The sequence below is a fragment of the Mus musculus genome, chromosome 2 (genome assembly GCF_000001635.26).
Source record: "Mus musculus strain C57BL/6J chromosome 2, GRCm38.p6 C57BL/6J".
Taxonomy (NCBI): Eukaryota; Metazoa; Chordata; class Mammalia; order Rodentia; family Muridae; genus Mus; species Mus musculus.
Window position 1 is genome coordinate 144,141,505 of NC_000068.7, and position 25,345 is coordinate 144,166,849.

At 47.9% G+C, this 25,345-nt stretch overlaps 1 long non-coding RNA gene and 1 pseudogene across 1 annotated transcript in view; both read right to left on the reverse strand.

Annotated features, from left to right (window-relative positions):
* Nucleotides 1-25,345, reverse strand: part of Banf2os — a 148,719-nt gene that overhangs the window by 82,363 nt on the left and 41,011 nt on the right. The gene's annotated exons all lie outside the window — the stretch shown is intronic.
* Gm11687 (predicted gene 11687) lies at nt 945-1,895 on the reverse strand (annotated as a pseudogene).

The following is a 25,345-nucleotide window of genomic DNA, read 5'->3' on the forward strand; positions in this document are numbered from 1 at the left end:
ATTCTTGAGAGTGAATGCTGTAGATGCCAGCCTCGTGTTGCAGTGTCAGAAGGTTGGACACACCTCGATGGACAATGGCACCTCTAACCTCCAATCACACGCTTTACACACAGAATAGGCATGATCTGTTTCTGTCTTCTGTCTGAGATTGGTTCAACCCTCAAATGTAGAACCCTCAGAAGCGCAGGGCTGACTGTACTACACTATGATAAGATACATATGGGTGCATATGCACATATATTTGTAAAACCCTAGAATAGGCCAAAGCCACCATCACAGATGCCAAGGGGCTAACAGGAGCTGCGTTGGGAATATGTTAGAAAGAGGAGACCCTGGAGTTCACCAGCCACTTCTGCAGACAACCAAACTAAGGCCTATAGGACTTCATTCGTAGTAGAGAGTGCTGTACTGTCCTGTCTAAGGACCTGGCCCAGCTAGAACATGCTCACAAAAACCCTCGTGTGAATAAACATCTCACCAGCCTAATTCAAAACACACATCCTTATCCTAAGTCCCCAGTGAATGTGACCTTATCTGAAAAAGTAGAATAATTAAGTTAAAGACTTAAAATCACCTTGCATATGGGCAGAGAACAGGTCAGAGAGGGGGAAAGCCCAATTTCTTATTGTTAGACTGACTCAAGCCCAAGCTGAGAGCCTCCTGGAGTTACCAGAAGCAGGAAGAAACCAGAAGACTCTCTCGGGAGCCTCTGGGGACAGCATGACCCTGGAACCTCTTGCTCTGGGACTCATGGTCCCTGAAGTCTAAGAATACATTTTGATTGTTGAAAACTGGTCACTTCTTACAGTGACTCCAAGAATCTGATACACACTCAGTTGGTGGCTGAAAGTGGGGAGAGGAGGAGACAGGAAGAGCTTGGGAAAGTGGCAGGTGCTGAAGAAGGTAAGCCCAGAGTCAGGGCCTCTTTATATATATATATATATAGCAGACTTAATTCTTTTATTTTTCTTGTATAAAAACCCTTATGTGGTAACCACAGCTGGAGCCTGGGTCCTCTGAACAGAGACTCTGGTGTGGGTTTTCACAAGATGATCCGTGAACTCCTGATAAGGAGACTTGGTGAAGACAGTCTCTTTCCAGAGGTCGGGGGTCAGGTAGCTGTAAGTCTTGGAGATGGCATCAAAGGTGGCCTTGGCAAAGTTGCCCAGGGTGGCAGTGCAGCCTCTGGCTGAAGTGTAGCAGTCATCTATACCGGCCATCATCAGGAGCTTCTTGGGCACAGGAGCAGAGACAATGCCAGTGCCTCTGGGGGCAGGGATGAGACGCACCAGCACAGAGCCACAGCGGCCTGTCACCTTGCATGGAACAGTGTGGGGCTTGCCAATCTTGTTCCCCCAGTAGCCTCTCTGCACAGGGACGATAGAAAGCTTGGCCAAGATGATGGCCCCTCGGATGGCAGTGGCAACCTCCTTGGAGCACTTAACACCAAGACCAATGTGACCATTGTAGTCCCCAATAGCGACGAAAGCCTTGAACCTGGTCCGCTGGCCAGCCCGAGTCTGCTTCTGCACTGGCATGATTTTCAGAACCTCATCCTTTAGGGACGCACCCAGGAAGAAGTCAATGATCTCAGACTCCTTAATAGGCAGGGAAAACAGGTAGATCTCCTCCAAGGACTTGATCTTCATGTCCTTAACCAGGCGGCCCAGCTTGGTGACGGGGATCCACTCCTTGTCTTCAGCTTTACCTCCACGAGCCCCGCGGCCTCGACCACGGCCACGGCCTCGGCCACGAACGCGGCCCCTAAGACCGAATTCCGCCGAATCCTCCGCGGAAGCCGCCGCGGCTTCCTAATCCTGGGCCCCCGGGTCCTCCGGAACCTCCCGCTGCACCGGCGTCATCCGCCATTTGGTGTTTTCCCGAAGAAGAAGAAGGCGAGTCAGGGCCTCTTAAACCACCCGTCTCTCCAGTGCAGCTGCTGTCCTCCGGTCTGTGTTCCCAGACTGAGGTGTAACCTCAAAGCTCCTCCAAGATATTCACTCCACTTCCATAAAGCCTGCTGGAAAGTGTTTGGGAACAAGAGTCCTCTTTTCAAATAGCTGTTACCCCATTATGTGCAGCACAAATTTGGGTCCCTCCAGCTGAACCCTTGGAAATGTTCTGCCTTGCTCGAAACCTCTTCTTAATCAGAAGGGCTCCAGACAACCAAAGTGACTTAGCCACCTCCCAAGAGTCCCTCCTTCTGTTCCAAGAGGCCCATGGAGCAGGCTGTGCCCGTACCGGCTTCTTTCCAGGATGGGATGCCCAGCAAGTCCACGATGCACATTCCTTCTCCCCCACAGCGCTTAGCTCATGCTTTCAGAATCTCCCTGCCAGAGGGAAAAGATGACCTCAAACCCATCTCAGACAATGTGTTCTCTGCCAAGGAAAGGCAAATCTGAGGGGATGGGGCACACAGCCACGTTGCTCCTCAAGAGGCTAGAGAAACTCCAGGTGCCAAATTCACAGTCTTCCTGCTCTGAGAGGTGGGAATGATTTGGAAAGAATCTCCGACCTCTAGAGCTTCTGGCTCTGATACTTTTTTCTTTAAGCTTCAAGTATCTTCTGCATTTTTCTTTCCTTTGGGTGACATTCCATTCCAAGCACTTATCAACACCTGCTCTACTGACCAGTTAGAGCCTCAGCTTATGTCATGAGGGCCCTTTGTCCACTAGCCAGAAGGCAAATAGCTCCCTGAGCCTGGACTAGAAAGCCTGTGACGTGAGCGGAAGCTCCTGGGTCACAGTTAAACCAGAATGAGCTGGAGACAAAGCATCCTCCCTTCCTCTCTTCCTCTCCTCCTCCTCCCTTCTTCCTCTCCTCCTCCTCCCTTCTTCCTCTCCTCCTCCTCCCTTCTTCCTCTCCTCCTCCTCCCCTCCCCTCCTCCCCTTCTTATGACAGCCTCATAGTTAGCTTCTCCTTAATGGGTCAGAAAGGAATCCTGAAGGTTCTCTTCCTTTCTGGAAGGTCCCATGCTCTGTCCCTCGTGTGGCTCCACTTCCAAGCCCAGCATCCCAGTGTTTATCTAACTCTGCAGCAGCTTGTGTTTGGAGCACACTGGGCCATAAAGTTAGGGATGGCCTGCAGCTCTTGGCAATGCTTCTCACAACCTGGTCATTTCTCCTCAGCCCCTCCCCAGCTTCCATCTGACTCTCTCAGACAATAAGCTTGAAGGTGCCATGTGCCGGGCCTGATGGCACCGTCCCTGAACTCCAGTCAGGCCTATGACAAGGGTCCAAAAGGTAACCCACATGCCATCTGTCTAAATATTTAACCATCACAGTCAAGCAATGAACGCTTCAATAAATGGCAGTCCAGGTCCCTTCACTGACCTGAGGGCTATCATGAATCCCAGGACAACAGTCTTAACTTTCCTGTTCTAAGGCTCTGCAGAACTCTACCCCAGGCCACTCAAGCCCAGGCCCTTCCCAGCCCCACCCTATCCCTGCCACTGTAGAGCCTGTTCCAGCTGCAGACAACCCAGCCTTAAACCTGCATTCCACCCACACCTCACACACTTGGCTGTTCTGACTCTAGTCTGCTACCACTCTCTGGGACATGTCTTTGGGGTGGGTAGCATCGGTGTGACCTAGGACATTTTCTCAATGTCTTCCTCTGCCCAGGCTGCCATTGCACAAATATCATAGACCCTGTGGGTGAGCAGAAGACTGGAGATCCTGGGGCATCAGTGAGTGTAACTGCCATGAAGGCCTTGTCTGCTGCCCTATTTACAAGTGGAGAAGCTGAGCTTAGGCCCAAAGAGACAAGGGACTTCAGTAGGTAGTTATATGACACTCTCTGGCTCCTGTCAACTCCTCACCCACCAAAGAGTTCTCCATTCTCACAGCAGGAAATGGAGAATGCCCTCAGTGGTCCTTCCCAGCCCCAGAGCCCTGCTCGGAGATAGCCCATGGGGAGTCCTCCAGGACCACCTGTCCCTCATGTGAGTATTCACAGCCCTCACGATTGCCGAGAAATAAAGTAGCTTCATTTTGCCGTTCTGGAATCAGGAAAGATTTCACTCCAGAAAAGGGCTGGACGGGGCAGGAGACAAAGAAGGAAAGGCGGATTAGACATTCAAGAGTGACTTTCTGTGAGAGGCAGAGGTATCAAGACAGAACAAAAGAAAATAGTTGATCCGTTAACCTCAGGTTACAGGGATGGGCTTCACTGTGAAATTGAAACTGGCCTGGTTAGGAAGTTTAGCTCCCTCCCTGCCAGCCTCACCCCCAGATAACATCTTAGTTTCCCATTAGTGACACACAACGGTGAAGTGGGTGACTCCATTTTGATTGTTAGTCCAGTCCGTTGGGGCCCAGTACAGGGTCTTAGTTTATAACACATGGTTTCTGTACTATTTTTTATAGCATATTTGATCCAAATGTAGTCACATACATACATACATACATACATACATACATACATACATATATACATACATATACACAATACCCAGAACACAGTCAAGCTGCCTGAAGCCAGTCTATATGTGGAGTTGTATTTGAATGATGCACAGTTCTTGAATATAAGTTTGTCTACAGTCTCTGGAAAAAGCCCCAGATGTGGTGGTGCACACCTGTAACCCCCACACTGAGGAGGTGGGGACAGAAGGCTCAGGAATTCATCGGCATCCCCAGCTGTGTAGAAAGCCTGAGACCAGCCTGAGCTAGGTCAAACAGCTCTCTACAAACAAAGATCTCTCAAAAAGGCAGATAGATAGGTGGGTGTGTTGGTACATGCTTTTAATCCCAGTACTCTAGAGACAGAGGCTGGTGGATCTCTGTAAATTAAGCTAGCCTGGTCTATGTTACTTGCAGACCAGTTAGGGCTACAAAATAAAAGGGTAGATACAGGAAAAGAAGCAGTATGGAGACTGTAGCAGATAGGAATGTAAGCCCAGCTCTGGGAGGATCACAGTTCAAAACCAGCCTGGGAAATATAGTGGGACTTTATTTAAAAAAAAAATAAGTAAAGGAAAAACAGTCAGGCAGTGGTGCCCGACAGTGGTGGCACACACCTGGGAGACAGAGGCAGATGGATCTCTATGAGTTTGAGGCCAGCCTGATCTACAGAACTAGTTCCAGGACAGCCAGGGCTGCACAGAAAAACCTTGTCTTGAAATTTTAATTAATTAATTAATTAATTAAAAAGTCAAAACAAGAACAGCCCACTCCAAACCTTCTAACAAACATACCCGGAGGCTGCAGAGATGGCTCAGCAGTTAAGAGCCTGCGCTACTCTTACAGAGGACCTCTGAGAGTTCCCAACACCCATACACACGGAGCAGCCCACTGGTGCCTATAAATCAAACTCTGGGGGATCTGATGCCTCTGGGCTGTGTCGGCACCTGAACTCATGTGCACACACCTACACACAAGACACTCACATACACATAATTAAAAATAAAAATCTTTTTAAAACGTAATCCTTCAACCTCTCTCTCCACAAAGGCTTGGGACCACCCAGTCTTCTCAAATTCTCTAGCCTGGGCTCCTTTCAAGCCCTACAACCCTTCCCAATCTTAATTATCCACTTCAAGAAGGTTCCTCCTGGGGACCGCTCCAAGATATTGCTTCTGAGGTCGACTTCAGCTGCCTGTCTCCATCGTCCTTTAGTCCCTTCTTTAGACCCAATATCCCAGTAGTACATTGTCAGGGGTCCTGGGGATACTGGGTAAGATATAAGGTACTTGGTTCAGTGCAAGAGCCCTCAACTAGCATGCTCGAAGCAAGCAAAACAGTGGGGAACGGGGTTGGGGCGGTACACAGACAGCTGGCTTGGGAAAGGGTGCAAGTCCTCCAGAAGTTGGGAGATGGGGCAATGTGTGAGATTTGGAGTAGCGGCTGAAGGTGACAGGATCTCAGCCCTTCATGAAGTATGAGACCTTGATGACCTTGGTTGGACAGTGTGTGGCCTTGGGTGGACAAAGTGTGTGACCTAGAGTGGGCAACAACTCTGGGATCGGGCAGTACACACAGAAACTAGAGGGAAAATTTCTCTCTGGAGGACATGAACAGGTTTAGGGAAGAGAGATGCTGTGATCTGTGAATTCACAAGGGCGGGCACAAGACTGAGTGACACACAGGGGTTAACGGATAGCCTTTACCACATACAGGGATCAACGGATAAAAGGGACAAATGGAGAGAGGCAGCTTTGGACTGTACACTGAGTACTACTGTACAGCCCTGTCACCATTCTCTCGCATTCTGTAACTTTAAGTGAGATTTCATTGCTCTTGTGTTTAGAAGTCAGATACAAAGTATTTAAGGATGAGGAAGGAAGGAAGGGAGGAAGGGAGGAGTCTGCAACAGCCGCCAATGTTTCAAAAATTTACAGTAATAATAGTTTGAGGCTGGACATAGTGGCACATTCCTCTAAGCACAGCACTCAAGATTCTGAGGCAGAAGGATGGCCAATGTGAGGCTAGCCTGGGCTACAATAACAAGACCCTGTCTCAAAAATACATTACTAGGGCCAGTGAGGTTATCTCAGAGGACAGAGGTACTTGATACCAAGAGCAATAACCTGACTCTATCCCTGGGACCCACACGGTAGAAGGAAGAACAGACTCCTCTGACCTGCCCATATGTGTCATGCTGTGTGTACACATGGACACAACTAAACAAATGCAATGTAAGTAAATAAGAAAAGAAGAGCCAAAAATAAATGGTGGATCTGTAGTTATGGATCAATTTAATCATGGAAATGGACTGTCCCTTGATTTACTCTCTCAGCACATGGTCACCGAGCTGTGGCTAGCCAGGCAGTGTGCTAGATATAGGAAGGGAGGGAGCAGCCTTTCCTCACCGACATCTGGCTGTGTGACATGTGTCTTCTCACACACTGCTTCCCACCACTGCCCATGCTCGGATCCCTGTCCCCTGCGTCTCACAGTTCCTGCCTGATGCTCGTCTCACAGTTCCTGCCTGATGCTCGGCTCCTGATGCTGTTTTCTTTGCTTTGTTCTTTTCTGTTTGTTATCCTGGCCTTTATCACCTTTGAAAATCTCAGCTCAATAGAAGCTAAGCTTTCTAAAATGTTGTGTACCCTCCATAATGAATGTCATTTTGTCCTCCCCCAGAGGGCTAGAGTTAACAGATGCAATTAGTATTTAAATTATGTATTTGCAGATACATAAATTATATACCCATACTTACACAAATCTAGGAGGCACCCTTCACATTACAGCCTTCGTAAATGGTGTCCCTTCGAGTTATCCAGTCCGCAGCCCACAAATGCCAGTGACCTCCCAGGGAAATCCAGATTTGGCATCATTTTCCTCTGACCTCTCTAGCACTCACTCCTTCAGGATAGGGGCTCTCAGCCTAAACTACAAATTATAATCTCCAGGGCAGTCCACGCTCCAACCCACTAAATCAAAATTACTTAGGGTGGGACCCAGCCATCTCTGTTTTAAATCTTAAGGATTCCCAACAAGTACTCAGTGTTAGAAACAAGTTTAGGATCTATGAAAGTGTAGTCTCCCCTCCCCCAGCCTGAAACCTGCTTGCTCGGGGTGGAGCTTCCTGCTCATTCGTTCTGCCACGCCCACTGCTGGAACCTGCGGAGCCACACCCGTGCACCTTTCTACTGGACCAGAGATTATTCGGCGGGAATCGGGTCCCCTCCCCCTTCCTTCATAACTGGTGTCGCAACAATAAAATTTGAGCTTTGATCAGTATGAAATTGCCTTAGCTCCGTTTCTTCTTTTGCCCCGTCTAGATTCCTCTCTTACAGCTCGAGCGGCCTTCTCAGTCGAACCGTTCACGTTGCGAGCTGCTGGCGGCCGCAACATTTTGGCGCCGGAACTGGGACCTGAAGAATGGCAGAGAGATGCTAAGAGGAACGCTGCATTGGAGCTCCACAGGAAAGGATCTTCGTATCGGACATCGGAGCAACGGACAGGTACACATGCTAGCGCTAGCTTAAAATTTCAGTTTTGTAAAGTGTTGCTAAGGATGCGGTAGGATACGAATTAAGCTTGAATCAGTGCTAACCCAACGCTGGTTCTGCTTGGGTCAGCAGCGTGTTAATCGGAACTAGAAACGGAAACAGGCAGGTTAGCCGCAGCTTTTTAGGAAGCTGCTTAGGTGGAAGAAGAAAGGGTTTAAAGTCATGGATCAGGCGGTTGCCAATAGTTTTCAGGAGTTGTTTCAGGCCAGAGGAGTAAGGCTCGAAGTACAATTAGTAAAAAATTTTTTAGGTAAGATAGATAGCTGTTGCCCATGGTTCAAGGAAGAAGAAACACTAGATTGTGGAACCTGGGAGAAAGTTGGTGAGGCCTTAAAAATCACTCAGGCAGATAATTTTACCCTAGGCCTCTGGGCGCTCGTAAATGATGCAATAAAAGATGCCACTTCCCCAGGGCTAAGTTGCCCCCAGGCGGAGCTTGTGGTATCTCAGGAGGAGTGCCTGTCAGAGAGGGCCTCCTCAGAAAAAGATCTTCTTAACTCAAAAATTGATAAATGTGGAAACTCGGATGAAAAACTGATTTTTAACAAAAATCACTCAGATAGAGGAGCTGCCCATTACCTTAATGAGAATTGGTCCTCTTGTGAATCTCCCGCTCCACCTGTAGTCCCCACTTCGGGAGGTGCCACTCATAGGGACACACGACTAAGCGAGTTAGAGTTTGAGATTAAGCTTCAGAGGCTGACTAATGAGCTTCGGGAACTAAAAAAGATGTCAGAAGCGGAGAAGAGTAACTCTTCTGTAGTTCACCAGGTGCCGCTAGAAAAGGTTGTGAGTCAGGCTCGTGGGAAAGGACAGAATATGTCTAATACGCTAGCCTTTCCGGTGGTCGAGGTAGTTGATCAACAAGATACTAGGGGCAGACATTACCAGACCTTAGATTTCAAGTTGATAAAAGAGTTAAAGGCGGCTGTTGTGCAATATGGCCCTTCAGCCCCGTTCACTCAAGCATTACTGGACACAGTTGTGGAGTCACACTTAACCCCTTTAGATTGGAAGACTCTTTCTAAGGCTACCCTGTCAGGAGGAGATTTTTTGCTTTGGGATTCTGAATGGCGAGACGCCAGTAAAAAAACTGCTGCTTCTAACGCTCAGGCTGGTAACTCAGACTGGGATAGCAACATGCTTTTAGGAGAGGGCCCTTATGAGGGACAGACAAATCAGATTGATTTTCCCGTTGCAGTGTACGCGCAAATTGCGACGGCCGCACGCCGTGCTTGGGGAAGGTTGCCAGTCAAAGGAGAGATTGGTGGAAGTTTAGCTAGCATTCGGCAGAGTTCTGATGAACCATATCAGGATTTTGTGGACAGGCTTTTGATTTCAGCTAGTAGAATTCTTGGAAGTCCGGACACGGGAAGTCCTTTCGTTATGCAATTGGCTTATGAGAATGCTAATGCAATTTGCCGAGCTGCGATTCAACCGCATAAGGGAACGACAGATTTGGCGGGATATGTCCGCCTTTGCGCAGACATCGGGCCTTCCTGCGAGACCTTGCAGGGAACCCACGCGCAGGCAATGTTCTCAAGGAAACGAGGGAAAAATGTATGCTTTAAGTGTGGAGGTTTAGATCATTTTAGAATTGATTGTCCTCAGAACAAGGGTGCCGAGGTTAGACAAACAGGCCGTGGCCCAGGAATATGTCCCCGGTGTGGAAAGGGCCGCCACTGGGCGAAAGATTGTAAGCATAAAACGAGGGTTTTGAGCCGCCCGGTGCCGGGAAACGAGGAAAGGGGTCAGCCCCAGGCCCCGAGTTACTCAAAGAAGACAGCTTATGGGGCTATAAATCTGCTGCCCAGCCAACAAGATCAGTTCTTGAGCTTGTCAGGTCAAACCCAGGAAATGCAAGACTGGACCTCTGTTCCACTGTCCATGTAGCATTAACCCCAGAAGTGGGAGTCCAAACTCTGCCTACCGGAGTTTTTGGACCACTACCTGTAGGAACCTGTGGTTTTCTCTTAGGACGAAGCAGTTCTATTGTAGAAGGCCTGCAGATTTATCCAGGTGTTATAAGTAATGATTATGAGGGAGAAATTAAAATCATAGCCGCTTGCCCTCGTGGTGCTATAACTATACCCGCTAATCAGAAAATTGCTCAACTTACTTTGATCCCTTTGCGCTGGTCACTATCTAAATTCTTTGAAAATGAAGAAGGACAGAATAACTTTGACTCCCTTGGCGTAAATTGGGTGAAATCTATCACTAATCAGAGACCTAACCTTAAATTGATTCTTGATGGAAAAAGCTTTGAAGGATTAATAGATACCGGGGCCGATGTAACGATAATTAGAGGGCAGGACTGGCCCTCAAACTGGCCCCTGTCTGTTTCCTTGACTCACCTTCAAGGAATTGGTTATGCCAGTAACCCAAAACGTAGTTCCAAATTGCTAACCTGGAGAGATGAGGATGGAAAATCAGGAAATATTCAGCCGTATGTTATGCCAAATTTGCCTGTAACCCTGTGGGGAAGAGATCTGTTGTCACAGATGGGCGTTATCCTGTGCAGTTCTAAGGAGATGGTGACTGAACAGACGTTCAGGCAGGGACCCCTGCCTGATCGTGGACTAATAAAGAAGGGACAGAAAATTAAGACCTTTGAGGATCTTAAACCCCACTCTAACGTGAGAGGTTTACAGTATTTTCAGTAGCGGCCACTGTCTTGCCTGCATCCCACGCCGAAAAAATTCAATGGCGTAATGATATTCCGGTATGGGTAGATCAGTGGTCCTTGCCTAAAGAGAAAATAGAGGCCGCTTCTTTGCTAGTGCAGGAGCAGTTAGAAGCAGGACATTTGGTGGAGTCTCACTCTCCCTGGAATACACCCATTTTCATTATCAGGAAGAAATCGGGAAAATGGAGACTATTGCAGGATTTAAGAAAGGTTAATGAAACCATGGTACTTATGGGAACTTTACAACCGGGGCTTCCCTCCCCAGTAGCCATTCCTAAGGGATATTATAAGATTGTTATAGATTTGAAAGATTGTTTCTTTACCATCCCTTTGCATCCAAAGGATTGTGAGAGATTTGCTTTTAGTGTTCCTTCTGTAAATTTCAAGGAACCCATGAAAAGATATCATTGGACAGTTCTCCCGCAGGGCATGGCTAATAGTCCCACCTTATGTCAAAGGTTTGTGGCAAAGGCAATTCAGCCTGTTAGACAACAATGGCCAAATATTTACATCATCCATTTCACAGATGATGTCCTGATGGCGGGAAAGGACCCCCAAGATTTGCTTTTGTGTTATGGAGACTTACAAAAGGCCCTGGCTGATAAGGGATTACAAATTGCTTCTGAAAAGATACAAACTCAGGATCCTTATAATTATTTGGGTTTTAGACTCACTGATCAAGCTGTTTTTCCCCAGAAAATTGTTATTCGTAGAGATAACTTAAGGACCTTAAATGATTTTCAAAAATTGTTAGGTGATATAAATTGGCTTCGCCCTTATCTAAAGCTTACTACAGGGGAGTTGAAACCTTTATTTGATATTCTTAAAGGGAGTTCTGATCCCACTTCCCCTAGATCCCTAACCTCAGAAGGGTTGCTGGCCTTACAGCTAGTGGAAAAGGCTATTGAAGAACAGTTTGTCACTTACATAGATTACTCCCTGCCGCTGCACCTGTTAATTTTTAATACGACTCATGTGCCTACGGGATTGCTATGGCAAAAATTTCCTATAATGTGGATACATTCGAGGATTTCTCCCAAACGTAATATCTTGCCATATCACGAAGCAGTGGCTCAGATGATTATCACTGGAAGAAGGCAGGCATTGACTTATTTTGGAAAGGAGCCAGATATCATTGTCCAGCCTTACAGCGTGAGTCAGGACACTTGGCTGAAACAGCATAGTACAGATTGGTTGCTTGCACAATTAGGGTTTGAAGGAACTCTAGATAGCCACTACCCCCAAGATAGGTTGATAAAATTCTTAAATGTGCATGATATGATATTTCCTAAGATGACTTCCTTACAGCCTTTAAATAATGCTCTGTTGATTTTTACTGATGGCTCCTCTAAAGGGCGAGCTGGATATCTTATTAGTAATCAACAGGTTATCGTAGAGACTCCTGGTCTCTCGGCTCAGCTCGCCGAATTAACAGCAGTACTGAAGGTTTTTCAGTCTGTGCATGAGGCTTTTAATATTTTTACTGACAGTTTATATGTTGCTCAGTCAGTACCCTTACTGGAAACCTGTGGTACGTTTAACTTCAATACGCCGTCAGGATCTTTATTTTCAGAATTACAAAACATCATTCTCGCCCGGAAAAATCCGTTTTATATTGGCCACATACGGTCTCACTCTGGTCTTCCTGGACCTCTGGCAGAGGGTAATGATCGCATTGACAGAGCTCTAATAGGAGAAGCCTTAGTTTCAGATCGGGTTGCTTTGGCCCAACGTGATCACGAAAGGTTTCATCTTTCTAGCCATACCCTAAGGCTCCGACATAAGATCACAAAGGAGCAAGCGAGAATGATCGTAAAACAATGTCCTAAATGTATTACTTTATCTCCAGTGCCTCATCTAGGAGTTAATCCTAGAGGCCTTATGCCTAATCATATTTGGCAAATGGATATAACCCATTATGCAGAATTTGGAAAACTAAAATATATACATGTTTGCATTGATACTTGTTCAGGATTTCTTTTTGCTTCTCTGCATACAGGAGAAGCTTCAAAAAACGTAATTGATCATTGCCTACAAGCATTTAATGCCATGGGATTGCCTAAACTTATTAAGACAGACAATGGGCCATCTTATTCCAGTAAAAACTTTATTTCATTCTGTAAAGAATTCGGTATTAATCATAAAACTGGAATTCCTTACAACCCCATGGGACAAGGAATAGTTGAACGTGCTCATCGCACCTTAAAGAATTGGCTTTTTAAGACAAAAGAGGGTCAGCTATATCCCCCAAGGTCACCAAAGGCCCACCTTGCCTTCACTTTATTTGTCCTAAATTTCTTGCACACCGATATCAAGGGCCAGTCTGCAGCGGATCGCCACTGGCATCCAGTTACTTCTAATTCTTATGCATTGGTAAAATGGAAGGACCCCCTGACTAATGAATGGAAGGGTCCAGATCCAGTTCTAATTTGGGGTAGGGGCTCAGTTTGTGTTTTTTCACGAGATGAAGATGGAGCGCGGTGGCTGCCAGAGAGATTAATTCGTCAGATGAACACAGATTCTGACTCTTCTGGTAAGTATCATTCTAAAGACTAAAATTCCTTTTGTGCTTAAAATTCAGCTGAGAGCAACAGCTCTCAAAGCTGTTTGTGTTCTCCAGCTACTCTCTGAACCAGCTCCCGACAGGAGGCCGGAGACTAGCCTCAGCTTTACAATTTGCATTTAAATAAAGTACCTAGACTTCCCCGAAAGAAGTTCTGCTTTCCTACTTTCTCACTGTCTTTCAAGATTTTGTCTTTCAAGCAGGTAAATCAACATTCCCGAGGCGGACCAGCGGATGTGCATCCCCGCCCCCCTAGAGCACACAGGCGGCAGCTGTTACCCCCAGTCTCAGGACATTTCCAGCATGTGGCTTTCAGTCTGAGTTAAAAATTTAGGTTTACCTAGAGGGCTAGAAGAGTAGATTTTTCTATATCAATAAAGATTGGTTTTTATTTTGGTAGACAGGCTTAGCCCCTTAGCTGACCTCTGGCTTTTCACCCTTGCTGTTACTGCAAGGTGTCCTTAGCTCAATAGGCTGTGGAAAAAACAGGGATGAGGAGGAACGACTTCCAGCTCCTATTTTACCCACAAATCGTGGTGTTATTAACGACATAATTCTTGCTTAGGCTTTGCTAATTCTGAGGTTGATAATTCTCCTTTAGGAGCTGCACAGCACTCAGAACTGTGCATACTGGTTTGTGATTGTACAAATTCAGTATGGGCACCGCTTGGTGCAGAGATACTTACTGCAAGGGAAGGTCCGGCTTGACCATTTCTGAGTTTCCTGTGAGATAAACCCGGTTTGAAAGAGGTTGGTACCAAATTTTGGTTAAAAATAAAAAATATTCTCCGGCTCTACCTCGCCTCCCCAAAAGGTACCGAGAGCCACATGTGTGGGTTTTACCCACGGGAGGAATCGGGTCCATGTCCACCCAAGCCAAGGTTAAAAGCCCACTCATCTACGGATGAGAAAATCATTTGATCACCTCAGTTAAGCGTTGCCTTATTTAACTTAATTAATAGGGGGGAGAGAGATTGGAGACGTACTATTGAAAGGGCAAGCCTTTCACTGCCTCCCACCCAAATAAAAAAGCCAATTGGCCTTGTACTACAAGAGCCGGTCACTCCTTCTCCCTGTTTCCCACCTATCTTCCAAAAATGCGGAGGAATTCAACTTAGTGCTATTTTCACATCGTTCAGTCAAACTTAGCCAGAGTTCCAACGCCCTACTTAAAATTCAACTAGAAAGTTACCTACCAAGTACTAATTAGCATTATAAAGTCAGAGTCTGCAGCTCCAGGCCTTTCAGTTGTTTACTAGAAAGGACAGTCTTAAGCCAGATACAGTTTACCATAAGAAAGGTTAAAGAATCCCAGTGAAGCAAGTTTTTTCTTTAGCCCTAGATTCCAGGCAGAACTATTGAGCATAGATAATTTTCCCCCCTCAGGCCAGCTTTTTCCTTTTTTTTATTTTGTTAATAATAGGGAGGAGATGTAGTCTCCCCTCCCCCAGCCTGAAACCTGCTTGCTCGGGGTGGAGCTTCCTGCTCATTCGTTCTGCCACGCCCACTGCTGGAACCTGCGGAGCCACACCCGTGCACCTTTCTACTGGACCAGAGATTATTCGGCGGGAATCGGGTCCCCTCCCCCTTCCTTCATAACTGGTGTCGCAACAATAAAATTTGAGCTTTGATCAGTATGAAATTGCCTTAGCTCCGTTTCTTCTTTTGCCCCGTCTAGATTCCTCTCTTACAGCTCGAGCGGCCTTCTCAGTCGAACCGTTCACGTTGCGAGCTGCTGGCGGCCGCAACATGAAAGTATGAATTTGGTTTTGTTTTTTGTTTTTTTAATGAAAGCAAAGGAAATGACATTTGTCAAAGGAAAAAGAAAACATGAAAGTTTTTTTTAAAAAAACTTAAAAAAATAAAAATACTCCCATACATGCATACAATGGCCTTCTCAGACTTTTCTTCCCATATACTACCACCAGCACCACCAGCACCACCCAACACCAGCACCACCACATTCACCCAGCACCAACATCAGCATCCAATACCAGCACCACCACCAGCACCCAACCACCAGCACCAGCACCAGCATCATGCCTAGGGTTTGCTATCTGGCCTTGTTTCTCAGTTCGAGGAAACAGTGAGAGTTTGAAGATGCAGAGCTGTGTAGACGTGACTCTTCCCATTGGCCTTTGAGCCCAATGTGTGCAGCCCCTGTCTGCAAAGGCAGGCTTGTTCCTCGTTAAGCATACTCTCCTGACCCAATCGAGATGGCAGAAGTCACTGGGGTCTGTGCCTTCTGTGGCCTGAGCCAGCTCTAGATTGTCCCAGCCTTGCTGGGCCTCAGGCTCTCTAGGAACATCTCCAGAGGCAAGACCCCACACGGTGACCCCTTTGATCTCCTGAGTGGCTGTACCTGAAGCCCGGCTGCACATAAAGGCATTTGTCATGCTAACCTGCTGACCTGAGTTTAATCCCAACTCCACCAAGTCCTCCTCACAAAACTCCCTCCCCGCCCCCACCCCAAAACACACCAGAACCAGAACCAAGACCATTCATCTTAACCAAAAGCGAATCTTCGAATACTTCCATTTAGCCCGGTTACCTCCATCTGGCACCCGTGAGGGTGACAAATGAGCTGAAACCATTCTCTTTTGACCTCAAGAATGGGGAGCCGCTTCTCTGCTTCTGACTGGAGCAGTCACCTCCAAAGAGCCTCCTGGTTCTTTTCAAGTCACAAGCATCCAGCAGAGTCATGTCCTGGCCCCTTTCACATGCCAAGCCAAAGTCATTTCTCTTTGAATGAGCTTAGATTTAGAAAAAGGAAACAATTATCCAGGTGGCCTGTGAAGAATGAATGGGATAATGTATTGGTCCCAGCACTGTAGGGGCCAAAACAGACCGGGACAGGCCTGCAAGAGGCATCCCATACTCATGCTGTTGTTGTTGTTGCTGCTGCTGCTGCTGCTGCTGCTGCTGCTGGTGGTGTTCAGTTTCACCAAGAAATCCAGGCTTGGGTGTTCTTTACTATTGATACAACCCGTGGGTGTCTAGCATCAAGAGTGGGCATGTGCCTCTGGAAAGTACCAGGGGAGCCAGAAAGCCAGGCAGGGAGATGGAGTTCTGTTGACTGAGCTCACAGCACAGCATGCAGCAGTGCCCCCCACTCTATCCCCGCACCCGGAAGGCAATGCCATGCAGAGAATGGAGACACTGAAGGTAGTGTCCCTGACCTTGAGTCCACTGGGGACATCTGGACCTCTCTCTGCACTGGCAGCAGGGCACCTACAAGCCCTGAGGGTTGCTGGTTTCTGATGACAGTTTCCTGGGTAGGCAATAGTTCACAGTCTGTGAGCAGAGGCTAGCCTATGGCTGATCCTGCATTTGGTCAAAGTGAGACCTCAAGCAAGAAGCTTAAGCCTGGCTTTCTTAAATTAAACTTTGTTTTCTCCTTGCCTGAAATCTGAGCATCCACTGAGAAGTGTGTCTGGTAGTTAAATGAGCAGTGAGGTCTGGGAGGTGCCCAACTAGTAGGAACCCACAGAGAACCCTCTAGTCAGAGGGGAAAGGCCAAAGAAAACCACCCTCCTCAGAGTGCCCTGTGCCAAGGAAGGGAAAGCCCGAGGGGGCGAGAGTCAAGTGGTTAAGGAAAGAGAGGAATCAATCACCCAGGTAGCTACGAAAGAGACCTGGTCAGCTGCTGGGCTTTGCTTCAGCCAGGCGATGTGCAAGTTTGTAATCTGAACTGAACTTCTCAAGAAGGCAGAGCCAAAGCTGAGGCTCCTCCTGTCTCTAGCCTCCCCATTAATACGCGTCAGCACAGCCTTCTGGGAACATCAGTCTCATAAGTGGCTTATTCAAAAGACTTCAGCTCATCCCTTCATGGGGTCATCCCGTCATCTGGGGAAAAGTTCAGGATGGGTCCCTACCTTCTTCCTCTCACGAATATGAATTCCAGATAAATCAGACCTTAAAACTGCAATTGTAAAAACATTAGGAAAATGAGTTACAGAGCCTCTCGTCTGCATCCGTGGAGCCAAACAACAGTGGACTGAAAACCGTTCAGAAAGAAATCATGTCTCTACTGAACATTTGCCAGGATGCCTTAAACAATAGAGTTGAACAACCATTTGCATAGCATTTACATTATATTCAACATTATAAATAATCCAGAGGTGAGATATGCACAGGTTATATGCTAATGTTGTGCTTTTCTTAAACAAAAGATTTGAGAATCCGAGGATTTTGCTGTCTGCAGGAGAGCTCCTGGAACAATGTCCCGCAGGTAGCAATAGATAATTATAGGTGGGTAGAAATGAATTTTTTTTTCTTAAGCATATATATGCTTGCATAATACAGTCCTGGAAGATGGTGGTTGCCCCTTGAGAGAAGGGAGAAGATGGAGAGGGAAGCCACGTGCATTTTGTCTTTGATTACATTAACATGCAAATGTGAAAAGGCTGGTGGTTGCTTTCTTTTACATTTACTTGTTTAGCGTATCTGTCTATGTGTGCCTGCCCACACCACAGCACACATGTGCAGGTCAGAAGACTTCCTTCTTCTAGTCATCAGGCTCTGGGACAACTGCCTTTACCAGCTGGGCCATCTGGTCCCAGCGACCCCATGTATAACTTCTTCATAGCATCACACTGGGTCGGTTGTCTATGGATAAATTCAATCCCTTAAATCAGAACAACGAGAATCCTAAAAATGTCATAGCCTTCGAGCAATATGTGTGCATAGCGTATGCAGGGGCATGACTGCTCCAGAGCATAGTCAGTCTGAGCTCCATATGGCCTCTGGAAACCTGACCAGGTGGGACACACACACACACACACACACACACACACACACACACACAGGGAGCCATCCCAAGCCAGGAGCCAGAGATTTGAGAGAAGATAGAAATTAAATTAGGTGCCTTTCTTGGGGAAGGAGGAAGGACCACGTGATCCAGGGAACACCGGGGCTGAATGGAGAACCCCTTCCTCCCAAAAGGCTCCAAGCTTAGGAGAGATGCTGGGTCCCCACCAGGACAAAAGCAGACCCATCAATGCCTGTTCAGCCTCCTCCAGCCCCACTTTGCACTTCCTTGGAGAATTGCAAGGAGCAAATGCCCCTCTTGGGAGTGCCCACCATGGGTCTTCCCCAAGGCATTAAGTTAGCACAGCCATGAGTGCCCTGCAAGCTCCCCAAGTCTCCATTTCTGGGTTTCCCTTTGTGCCTTACTCACGTGGTCCTTTTGGAAATTTTCAACTTTTTTTCTTTTCAAAGTTAAGGGGAAAGGAATTTTTCCAGACCTCAAAGACGTTGGCTCAGCTGTAATAGGGGTGGGGGTGGGAGGATAAGAAGAACTATGGAGCTGCTGTGAATGGGGGCAGGGACGACAACATTTGACTCTGAGAGCTGGGTGCAGGCCCCACACCCCCACCCACCTCCACCCCGTGCCTTGTGGGCTGCCCACTCCTCCTGGATCTGGTGTGACTGCAGGCCAGTCGCCTGGGCCTTGGTTACCCTTTAACCACGTCATGATTCCTTGGCCTCCTTTCAGCCCAGCATAACAAACATACAGGCTCAAAACTGCAGCCAGAGCAGAGATGGGGCGAGTAGAGGACTGGGGTCGATGCTCCAGCTCGGGGCTGGAGGGAATCTATCTTCTCTCCCTCTTCTTGCCTCTTTGGCTCTTCTCTACCTCTTTCCGACTACACCAGGAACAAATTGTGGAGCAAAAGAACTTTCTGGGCTCCACCTTTAAGCGAAGAGGCTACTCCCACATCTGGATCCGCTGGATAGCCTGGCTTCTTAGAGTCCTCAGAGCCTGGGTCCAAGCCTTCCTGCTCAGCCTCTACTTGGCTCCCACTTTCTCCACGTTGTCCTCTTCCTCCCACGGCATGTTGGCTTTCTGCCAAACCAGTTCTCTCCTGGCTCTAAACTTTTGTTGGGGAAGGGGGCTGGGGGTGGGGAGATGAAATCAGCACTTGGGGAGCTGGAAGGGGGTGGAAACAGCTGCTTTTAACAAAATGGGATGGAGGAGGGGAGGGAGGCCCAACATCTGGAAAGGCTGAGGTCTGGTAGGATACGCAGCTCGCATACACAGGGTCCTAAGGCGCTCGCTAATGGCGCCCCTGAACTGTACGCATTAGACTCAGGCATTCTTGGAATACGTATTAACCTCCCTGGTCGCAGATTTCCCCTTCGCCTTAGAGATACGGGGACAAAATATTTCTCTTTCCTCTTGCCTCTCCCACATGCTTGAGACATGAGAGAATGATGGGTTCTATGGTATTGTTCCCCAAGATGAAGTTGCTGGGCTTGGCCAGACCCTGTGGCATCTACCACAGATTACAAACCTAGTTGTCGCTCTCCTCACCACCACCACCACCACCACCACCCCGTGAGGAGCCAGAGAACTGGATTTTTACGTGAAAAACGCCTGAGACTTAAATGTTGACAACTAATTCAGAAGCTGAGAATACTGAGCGGTCAGCCTAACACTAGCCAAGCAGAGGATGTTATTTAATCCAATCAAATTGTCAATCAAATTACCCAACCGTACTGTCCCCTCACGCAAGGTGACTCCAACAGCAGCCACGCACTGCGGGAAGAGGAGAGCTTCAGATCTGGGAGGAGCCAGGGACACACCAGTGGCAGAGAAGGGTCCAAGGTGCAGGATGGGGTGGTCATACAGTCTGCCTTGGGCCAGGTCTGGCGTCAGCCCTCCCCCAGAACACAAGGTCCCAGAAGCTGCCCCCCGTTCCTGCTTCACCCCAAGACATCCTTAATGTCCTCAGCTTCTGAATTAGTTGTCAACATTTAAGTCTCAGACGTTTTTCACGTAGAAATCCAGTTCTCTGGCTCCCCTGGCTCAGAGATTCAGAGGTTAAGAGTGGCTGCTGGTCTTGCAGTTCAGTACCCAGCACCCAGTTCAAGTAGCTTACAACCACCTGTAACTCCAGATCCAGGGGATCCGACAACCTTCTGGACTCTACACCTGAATACACACCCACACACCCACACACACCAGAATAAAAATAAATATTTAAAAAACTAAACTAACTAAAAACACCCAATTGTAAACTGAAATGCGCCCCTCCTCCCTAGTGTTGCTTCTGGGAAGATATTTGGTCACAATAAAGAGGAAGGTTCCTAATACACTGTACTTAGAATTTACCTTCTCCTCCCTGGCCTGACATCCTTTGTCAACAGCTTAGGCAAGGAGTTGACCTGGTATCCCCCTTGTAAAGGTGTCTCTCCTATCTCCTGAGACTTGCTGAATTCATCCTCTGGGAATTTAGCCTCAGCCCCCTCTTAGCTTGGTCTCTTCCCTGCTCTGAACTGTTTCCTTCATTTCCCCCTGAGAACACTCCCTTAATAAATCACAGGCACACAAGGCCTCATTCCAGGATCCATTCCGAAACCCAGCCAAGGATGGGGTCAACTCCTACTACAGCAGAAAAAGAAGAAGAAGAAGAAGGAAAAAAAAAAAAAAGACACAATTATATACCTCAGAGGACATGGGCTGTAAAAGATCTCATCTGTTAGAGGGTATTGTCTGAGAATCAACTTAGGATGCCTGGCTCCTTCCTTTGGGCTCTCTGCTCTCCTACCTGACCCCTATCTCTGCATGGCAACCCTCCATAGAATTGGAACTGTTCACAAATATCTTCTCACTCTTCCTCAACTATTTGGCAGCCACTGTGTGTCTGGCCCTGACCCATCCCAGACTCAGTAAATTCTAGACAACTTGTCCCGATGGCTGACACAGCTAAACTGAAGTCGTTTCATAAGGGAAGTTTGGATCCAGAAAGGATCCGTTATCCTGGTACTAGGAACACAGATGCAGGCTGGTGGGTACAAGGCTTGAAACCCCAAGGGGACCCAGATGAAAATAAACTGGATCTACAGAGATGGACAGACAAGAGATCTGAAGGAAATGGGTACCACGGTCCGAGTCAGGCTTCTGATGCTTGTTTCCAAAAGCATCCTGACATTTGCCAAGATTCTCAAACTGTAACTGTGGCCTTTGGAAGTCCGAGGGGAGTGCAGTGGGGACAGGGGCTGGTTCTCGGTGGCTGGTGAGAGCTGAGAGCAGGAGAGCAAGTGGAGAGGGCAGGGGATGACTAATATAAGCAAGGAAGCCTGTTGCCAGAAAGAACTAGAAACTCTTCCCCACCTGGGCTACATGCAACAACCACAACAGCAGAAGCTCCAAAACAGACAAACATGGCGGAAGCAGGTGCTATGCAAATGACTTGTAAAGGGACCTGAGATCCTGGCCTGGTGTTCTGGAGTGTATGCCAGTTGGTAGCTCATTCTTGGGAGTCCTTTTCTCTTTCTTAATAAATGGTGTCTATTTTTATTACCTCCGTGTTCTGGTTTGGTTCTTGTTGTTGCTTTTGTTTTGGTTTTGCGTTGTCCTGGGTCACAAGACCCTGGAAATCTCAGTAGTTTTACACCCCAGCCTGGACTCAGATCTGCACCATACAGTACGGTGTGTCCCTGGAGTCAAACGCTTCTCCTGGAAAATGTCTTGTCATCAGCATGAATGTCCCTTGCTGCTTCCCCAGACTATTGGTCACCAATGTCATGACATAATATACCCACCATGCAGTTTCATCTCCCTCAAGAGCCTTCCTTCCAACTGATTAGAGGGGCCAAGCTGTGGGCTGCATAGGGAGATGGAAAGCCATGGCCTAAGTCAGCTGAGTTGGGCCAAATCTCTCGGGGGGGCGGGGGGGGGATCTAAATATCATCTCTTCCTTTTTGTTTCTTTCTTCCTTCCTTTCTTTCTTTCATTTTCTTTTTCTTTTTTTTGAGACAGGTAACCCCAGTGCAGAGCTGAAGAAGCTAGGCTTGGAAACACTAATACAAGGCCCTGTGCCACAATCACTTGTAATGTCCAAGCCTCAGAAATCCAAACACTGGGGTCTTCTGCCGTCCCTGGCAGCTTTTACATCAAGAATTCATGTGGTAAACCAGACAGCAGCCTATGAGTAAGAATAACAGACCCATCACACTAAGGTGTCTCCACGACAGGCTGAGGGAGCAGGTCTCAAGGGCAGTATGTGATGAGGGAGGTGTCCCAAGAAGAAGTAGAGAAGAAGACAGGAGAGAGAGAGGGGCCATTGAAGAGTGATTTATGGAGCTGGTCCTGCTGGGGTAGGGTGGAGGAGAGAAGATGCTGCAAAGAAGAAACAGACAGACGGGTAGCACACTAGAGCTGCCCCTAGCAACCAGAAGGGAGTTGGATGCTCAGCTGCCACCCCTAAGCCAGAAGCCCTGGTCTATCTGGTATCCAGGGTCTCAGGCTAGAGTCATTTGGGAAAGCTTTGTGGGGGTGTGTGTGGGGGGTGCTTTTTGTTTGTTTTTAGTCACAATTCCTGTGAGCTTACATTGTGAGACTGGGCCAACCTGTGCTGGGGACTGCTAAACGACGGCCACATGCCTCGCTGTGTGGGAAACCCTGCTCTTCCTGATCTCTCAGATCCCTCAAGTCCCTCTGAGCCTACAGGTTCAAGGTCCCCCTGCACAAGTTCAGCTGTGGATGGAAACCCTGAGAAAAACACCCATGGAGCTAGAGACAAACACATTTGTCTGCCGGCCGGCCGGGGCTGCAGCTGGTGGAGGCTTGAGGAATGAATTCTTTTGGCTTTAATTCAGCTGTTTGTGCTCCCGTGACACAAACTGAGCTCAACCCACATTTTCCTTAGAAAGAAAGGAGAGGCGGTGCGTAGAGGCATCAAGCATATTTTCGGAGGTTTAATTTCCTTCCAGTGTCCTTAAGAAATCCCCCCCACCCCCTAAAGCTTATGCTGCCTCAACCCCAGCCCTAACGGTAGCATCAAAGACTTTTAAATTGAGACCCAGGGTGAGTTAGCTAAAGTAAATAAAACCAGAGAAGGAGGGAAATTAAAAGACAGTATCAGAGAAACCACGTCTTCACCAAAAAGCAAAAAGGAAGGAAGCTGGTTAGGGGAGGAGACCTGGAGAGGGAAGAATACCAAATTCCAAGAGTTTAAATGCAAGGAACGAAGGAATTAGCACTGACAGATTTAGCAAATAAAAATGCCCAGTGCCTGGTTCGATTTGTATTTTAAACGACGAATAATTTTTATTGTCTGCCATGCATTATTTCAGACACTCTTTCATCAAATATTTCATACAATAAATTTATGATAAAACGTAATTTATTGCCCATCTTAAAGTCAAATTTAATTGGGCACCCTTAATTGTACGTTAAAAATTATCAGCTAGTTTAAACACCTTTTAGACTGGTCAGCTTTGCTTCCCTGGGGATCTTGCTGGTCGTTTATACAGATGTCCCCTGCCTTTGTGGGTATATTTGTCCTTTGGGAATTTACAACAGAGAGGAACTCCCCAGAGAAGCTGAAAGTGGAATACAAAGACCAGACTGCTAGAGGAGGTCCAGGCATGGAGGTTAAGTGGAGCCAGTATCCTTGAGCCTCCCCATCACCGCAATCTGGCCACAGGAGCGGCCCTGCTCAGCTAGAGGGATTCCAGCCCGGGCCCCTCCCCGCGGTGAGCTAAGGATTTAGGGATGACTACAGGAGGGTGGAGAGCTGCCACGTTCCAGTCCTGGAGGAGCGCGCAGAAGGGACTTCACACACACACACTCACACACACACACACACACACACACACACACACACACACACACACACACACCTGTACACACCCCTAAGATGCTGTGATCTCTTCGCTTCCTTCTGCCCTGTATTTTCCTTCCCAGGCCCTGTCCTCCGTTCTGTCTCCCCACTTCCCGTCCCTCCAAATAAGGAAGCAGAGCTTTGCGGACGCCTGGCGAAGATGCCAGGTCTGGTCCCCGCCCCCAGGCCGAATCCAGCTGCCAGCGAGGCAGCTGGGGGTGGTGGAATGGGGTGGGGGAGTGGACCCCGCAGGCCCGGTCGCGATCTAACCCAGCGGCTCAGGATGCAGCGGGGGCCCTGGGTGCACAATGGCACCTGCGGGACAACTGCGTCAAGGTCGAGGTGAGAACCAGGCTCTCAGGGCTGCCCGGAACGTTTCACTCTTCGCTCGGCGGGGCTCTGCAAAGGCGGAAGATGACGTGGCGAATCGAGGAAGCGCCACATCTCAGATCCAGACGTTCCACTCCCAGGAACTGACCCAAAGGAAATAATCCAGTCCAAGAAAGAGAGAATATCCGGGAATAAAGCAACTCGTGGGAAATGGTTTAACGAACCTCTGCATATCAGTGCTATGGAATGCTCTTTTATTTCGTGCAGCATTTAGGTGATCGCTTGTCAGGACCCTCTCAGTATCTGGGGACACTGAGAGGGTAGAACCCAGATCTCCTTTCTTTCCTCCGAGAGTTCACAGGAGAAACAGCGTGGACTTTAGAACCAGAGTGCAGTGGATCTGAGCACCCGTGTATGTCCTCATCTGTAAAACGCAGACGCTTCATAGAGAAGCAATGAGGGTCCCAGCGGGAAGGTTACACCGAGTATCCGCCACGAGATGAGAGGTCCAAACACCTACCAACAATCCCGAGGTGCCATGATAAAAGAATGTATGAGTTATTAAGTATATGCAGAACCGCAAGTGCTGCAAGTAGCTGAAGCTTCCTACTCTTGAAAACACAGGAGGGATGCATTTAATTATGCCTGGGTGGGCGTGGCACCAAAGAAGCCCCGAGGTAACTCAAGCTGAGTCCTGAAGGATGTGTTTTCTGGGTAGACAAGAAATGAAAAGACCATTGCAGGTAAAGCAAGCCTAGGACCTAGAGGGAGGGAAGAAAGAGCAAGGGAATTCCAAAAGCTACTTCTAAGTGTCTTGTAGGAAGGAACGCATTTCCAGTTGCACATTTATTCTTCTGCCTCAGCTGCACAAGTGGCAGACCAGGCCCTCGTGGCTTAAGGGTGACTCTCCTCCCCTAGGCCTGCCTCCACCCATCAAAGAAATCCCTCTAGGCTCCCTGTGTATCCAGGAGAGGTTCCCATCCCCATCCGGTGATCTCAATCCCTGGATGCTCCAAGGCCAATGTTGGAAGGGAAGGTTCTGGGCTGTTTTCTTCCTTTTCCCATGATTCTTGACAGCTGCGTAAACCTACCCATAGAGCTCTTTGAAGAGAGAGTTTGGGAAGAAGAGGAACCCAAAGCCAAGTGAAAGACCCCTGTGTTCTTGAAAGAAGGTGTGTGGTGGCAATTTAATCATTAAC